The sequence below is a fragment of the Sciurus carolinensis genome, chromosome 2, assembly GCF_902686445.1.
Source record: "Sciurus carolinensis chromosome 2, mSciCar1.2, whole genome shotgun sequence".
Taxonomy (NCBI): Eukaryota; Metazoa; Chordata; class Mammalia; order Rodentia; family Sciuridae; genus Sciurus; species Sciurus carolinensis.
In genome coordinates, this window is record NC_062214.1 from 120,825,090 (window position 1) to 120,831,476 (window position 6,387).

At 34.8% G+C, this 6,387-nt stretch overlaps 1 pseudogene; it reads right to left on the reverse strand.

The window, feature by feature from the left end:
• Positions 1-558: 558 nt before the first annotated feature.
• Positions 559-1,495, reverse strand: LOC124976442 (olfactory receptor 4F21-like; annotated as a pseudogene).
• Between the last annotated feature and the right edge of the window lie 4,892 nt (positions 1,496-6,387).

The window sequence follows — 6,387 nt, forward strand, 5'->3', positions numbered from 1 at the left end:
TCCTAGTTAAGCTTATCAGCATAAGAATCCTTCACTTCTAGCATTACTTTCCCATTTCCTTACTGATGCTTCAAAAAATAAGCTTCCACATAAACTATTTACTATCAAATTATGTCTTAGGTTTTATTTGGAGGGAATCTGACTTAAGTAGCTAAGTAGATTCATTAATCTTGCATAAATAACAGTTTGATGTGATGACTCCTGACATTTACTAGAAAATTGTGCATTTTATTTGTAAAAGTTCATGGGAACCAAAAGGTATTCTTTCTTATGTCAAAGTGATTATGATTTAAATCATAACATTATTTATAAATAAGGCTGCTGCCTTTTAGAATAACCCCAATATTATTATTAGAATAATAATATCATGATAGATTTATATTTCTCACAGTACTAAAAACAATAAGTAAGTGCTCTGTAGAAGTAATAGAAATTTGTTCAGTGAGGTAGGTCCCATGCCTACTCTGTCCTGGACAGTGGGTTGAATGGCATGTGCTTAAATGGAGATGTCCAAGAGGCAGGCGAATGTGCAGGTCGAGAACCACAAAACAGATCAGGTCAGCAGCATCTGACATAATATTTCTGCTTGCTTAATCTTTTCATGGCTATCTGAATAGCTTTGTTCCTTAAGGTGTAGATGACAGGATTCAAGGCAGGGGTGATAGCAAAGTCAGCAATGAACAGGTATTTGTCAACTGATGACCTGGGGAAAGGCCACACATAGAGAAACATGCATGGGGTGAAAAAAAGAACCACCACAGTGATGTGAGCAGATAACGTGACAAGAGCCTTGGATAAGTCTCCTGAGGAACATTTCCAGACAGTGACCACAATGAAGACATAGGAAAGGAGGAGCAGGAAGAAGGTGCCCATGCTCATGAAGCCACTGTTGGCAGCAACGACAAACTCAAACTTGGCTGCATCTGAGCAGGCAAGCTGTATGACCCTGGGGAAGTCACAGTAAAAGCTGTCTATTGTATTAGGACCACAAAAAGGCAAGTTCATAACAAAAGAAAACTGAGACATTGCATGGATCACTCCTGTTACCCAGCCAATGACTACAAATAAAACACATCTTTTAGGGCTCATCATGGTCAAGTAGTGGAGAGGCTTACAGATGGCTGCATACCTGTCAAATGCCATGGCCATGAGCAGCACCATCTCCACTCCTCCCACGGTGTGGATGAAGCATATCTGTGCCATACAGCTTTGGAAAGAAATTGCTTTGTATTCATTTAAAAGATCTGAGATCATCTTGGGAACTGTGGTGGAGGAAAGTCCCACATCAATGAGGGACAGGTTGGCCAGCAGGAAGTACATAGGAGAATGTAGGTGAGAATCAGCAATTACCAAAAAGACAATGAAGAGATTTCCCAGGATGATCCCTAAGTAGAGCAAGGAGAAAGTCAGTGTGAGAAAAACTTTAGCTTTCCCAAGAACCTGAGAGTCCCAGCAGCACAAACTCAGAAACCACAGAGCCATTCAGTCCATCCATTGACTTGGGCAGAAGAGCTGGTTTTAAACAGCTGTGGATAAAAACTAAGGAAGAGTCAGAATCAGTGGCAAAATGTGTATTCCTCATTAGTCCTGTTAATTTATTCTATGGGTTACAGGTTATGAGAGTTAGAAATCATTGAACTTGATAAAAACAAAAGGAAATAGAAAAATTATAATGATAGACCACATAAAAAGAGAAAGAGCATGATGTATATTAGGTGAATGCAAATGGGTTACTCTCCTTTTTATCCCATGAGCAGACTTGTAGTTTTGTTTGGTTGTTAAAGGTTTTTACACATTTCCCACCTCCCACCCCCACCTCCATTCCTAAGTGTTCTCCTCTCATAATCTCAGGTGACAATAATTTCAGTTATTTTCATGATGATATTTTTATACTAACTCACAATAGCTACATTTATTACTTCACTCTTCAGTGTTTTCAGGTCAAAACTGTTTAATATATTTCACCCTGTTTCATGTTTATATGTGTTTTTATTTGAACAATTTACCATGGAGGCCAGGGATGCAGATTGAGATTCATAATATTTAACTCATGACTCACCATAATGAATACAAGGACTTACATACTCAATACATTGTTGCCAGAGTACCAAGTAGAATGTAAAATATGATAATTAAGGAGTACAAATTTTAATAGATAGCATTTTTTGAATGGCTTTTCATGCAAGGCACTAGACTTGGCACATTATCATACTTAAACTACACAAAATTCCCTTTGCTATTTTATTAGACAAATTTTATAAATGAAGAAACTGAGTTTCAGAAGGATGAGGTGTCAGAACCATGACTTGAATGCAGACCTCAGCAGATGGTAATTGTGCAGCTAGCCAGGGCACTCTGCTCTTCAATGCCAGCACCCTCAAGGATATATTATGCATCTTTCCCAAACATCCATCAATTAAACTTCATTTGACTTTTACTTTCCTTAAACTATTAATGTAATGAACTTTTAAAAATGAATCTTTTAATACTTTCATGTCCCCTTCCAAGACTTCCTTTTCTCTCTTACTTTCATTGAGAAGGCTATCTTTACTTTTCCTTAATTAAATTGAAACACTTTGTTTCTATAGATTTTTTTTTTTTAGAGAGAGAAATTCTAATCCTTAACATCCTATAAAATATTATTTTTCAACCATATTTTTCTTGATATCCCTGCAGGATTTGATACTTTTGCCATGGCTTTATTGCTGTAACTTTTCCTACCTTTGGCTTCTTGACTTCTATAAAGTTGTTTCTCTTCTACTTCTTGCTAATAGAAATTCCATGTTTTCAGGTAGTAGGTTGAAACCTATTGATTTTAGGGAAAATACCTCTCCTCCAGAACAAGATCATAATGCATTATTTTTCTAAATTTATTATTTTAATTCCATTGACTTCAACCTTAAGTTTGTTTAAGATGCTGCCTGTGACTCAGCACTGTTCAATGAGCTTTAAACTGATGTCTTCCCTGGAGGACATCTCTTCTTAAATGAAAGGATACACCTTCATGTAGAGAAGGGATTTTTCCCTGTACCTAATGTTAATGTTATGCTTAAATGTGAAGGAACCACGAAATTCTAAAACACATAAACTAAATTGGTAGTAAGAAGGTAGAAAAGGCCTAGGACCCAAAGGGCATGTTGTACCACTTATCCAAAGCCAACAATGGTCTCTCTAGATTTCTTGTAAAAAAAATCTGTAATTTGTTTGTTACAGCATAAATTGAGTTTTCTGTAAATTGTAGCTTTTGCAATCCTAGTATTTCTATGAGAGCACTTTCCTAATTGTTTTCTATAATTCCAACTTCTTCTATCTTTTAATAAAACACTGATTATCTGTCCTCTGTTCATCTTTAATAATTTACATGACTCAGAGTTCTGACCCACTGTCTCTTTAAAATTCAATTCTGTCTTATTCATTTAAGTTAGTACCTACATATAGATTAGCTTTATCCTTGAAGCCCAAAGTCATATGTCCAAAACTGCATGTGGTATACACAAATGGGAGCTCCACCTCCACCTTCATGTTAACTGACTGAAACTGAACTCCTGATCTCATCTACTGCATAACCAGCTGCAATCAACTCACATCAACTCTAATCACAACTAACCCACTCCAATGCCTTAATGCATGTCAACACCATTCTTCTAGAAAGCCAACACAGGCGCTTGTGTGCTGGTCTCTCCCTCACTTTCCATCTCTGGTTGCACATTTCTTATTCTCAAATAGTTTTTAAATCGATTTCTTTCACTCAATTTTCATTGTCATTTTAATCTGCTTTAATTTTTCATATTTTCTCATCTCCATAAGTAAAAGGTTATTCATTGCATGATATCTTTGCTTTCTTTTTCCCAAGTCCAGCCTCTTCTGTACTCTGCTTCCAAAGATAACCATCTAAAGATCAAACACAGTCTTGTGATTTTGTAACTTAAATCCTTTGATGGTTCTAGCAAGGGGAAATTCCACATGATACCACACAAGACTCTGAGTGAAGAAAGCATAGTTTGATTTTAGAGGCTATTTCCATAAATGATGTTAGGAAATTTGTATACCATGCTGTTAATGGGTAAGCTTCAAAACTGATTTCTGATTAAAAATCTTAGTAAACTAGGAAGTGCTTAAAATATTTTATACAGGAGGTTTTGGGGATTTTTAAACTGTCAGTTTCTGATTATTAATAAAATATTAAAATTGAAATGTAAGGAAGGAAGCCTAGTAGCAAAACTATATTACAAATTAGACAGGAAGATTAAGTCTAGTAATACCACTGAAAAGAAGGTAGTGAAATTGTTATCATCACTTGTCAAACCATATAACTGTCTGCCTAAACATCTTAAGACAATTAAGTAGGAAATACTAAATTTAATAAGATTATTTAAAGAAATATTTTAAAAAGTAGCAACCTGTTAAAATATAATAAAATATGTTAAAAAGGAAATATGAAATGTATGTATTATATTGAAATATATATATATATATTTCTGATACATTCGAAACCCTAATAAGATGGGAATTCAAACCATGCGAATAGAAAAAAGACTCAAAGTTATAAAAATACTAGTTCTCACTGAACTAATCCTAGGATTAAGTGCAGTGCTGATCAAGAGCTCAGTGGATATCTATTAGAACAAAGCAAAGTGAACTAAAGTGCACCCCCAAATCAGGGAAATTATGAAAAGGAAATCTAATAAGAGTTAGAATAGGAACTGAATGATTTCTATAAAGTAAATCAGAATATATCATAAATCTACAATATTAAGGAATTATAAATTGATTAAATCGAACAGAATATGGACTAAAAATCACTCTGGAATTAGACATGTATTAGGAAATTTAGTATATGACAAAGAAAGCATTATGATCATGTAGGAAAATGAAGGATTATTTAAAAAGTTATAGTATTCAATAATTAAACATGGTTATCAATATTGGACACATAGACTTGTCACTTTTGTCTTATGGAAAAATAAGATCTGAACTCGTAGAAGACTTTAAGGTAAGATACAGTTAGAGAATATTTTTAAAAAGTGTGTGAATGAATTTTTTGAACTCAAGATTAAGAAGATATTTCTAATTTCATTTCAAATTCAGGAGCTGGACTCCATTTTAAATTGTTTCCTGAGCAGATGATCATACCTGTGGCTGTTGAGGCCTCGGGGAGGTAAAGCTGCTCAGTCCACCTGAGGGGAAGGCGAAGTGCGGGACTCACTGCAGAGGGTGATGTGGTGAGAGCCATCACTCTCAGCTGTGACCCAATTCTCCTCTGTCATGGAGTAAACTTTAAGTGAATAAATAGACAAACAGAAAAAAAGTATTAAAAGTTCTTTTGCTTAATTATGTTACTGTAATAGTAAGTGGAAACCAATTATTCAAGAATAAGGGACCAATTAGGTAAGTAAATGGATAAATCCCTTCAACACAGGCTTTGGAAGTGATCATTATGTCCATATTAATTAGTATAGAAAGATATCAATAAATCAAGGAAATAGTTGTAGAGTGTATATCTTTTTATTTTGGGGGATCAGATAATATTTTGTAGTAGTAAATATTCAGTAGTTACTAAAACTTTCTACAGGTTGTGGGACTTAAATAACTTTATGCCTATTCCTTTCTCCATGACTTGATTTGCTCTATTTTTAAAGATATTATTTATTGCTTTTTTTTAATTTTAAAACAAGATTTATCAAAATTAATGCAGGGAAAAGGAAAAATTGTATGCTAAATGTTGCACAACACTTTAGCACACAGTAAGCCCTAAATGAGTGTTATTCATCAATATTTGATAACATTTAGGAAAGAGATCTAGAGCTTTTCAGAGTGGGAACAGTGATTGAATGGCTGTGGCAAAAATAAAACTAGCATGCCTTTTCATGTTGTATCAGTAAAGAGGTGATAGCCAATACAGAGATATTGCTTTTAATTTTTATGATCCTAGTCTTCAGAGAGAGAAGTATTACAGCTGTAAAAGTATTACAGCTTTGAAGAATATTTTGAGTTCATCTCATTATTTGAATTCATTTCAACTATGAGGTAAGACCAGAGGCTACAAAACAAGTTGAGTGAAAAATCATTCAGTGAAGTGAGCTAATAAAGAAAAATAGACTATGGGAAGCAAAAAAGAGCTGTGGAGAATAATAATGCAACCTGATGCTGAAGAATGAAGGGATGGGCACCCCACCTACCTGTGCCAGCAGGGCTCACCTCAGCAGCTGCATGGCAGGAGACATGCAGAGAGATTTGCTTCCTTGTTAGAGTCATCATTACCTCTCAGGACACACAGCTATAAATAGTTCTTATGTTTAGGAATGGAGCCAATTATCAGAGCTGGAATAATGACCAATATCTGCCTCAGTATTGCCTTTCTGGAGAAGCAGTCTTCCTGCATGTTGT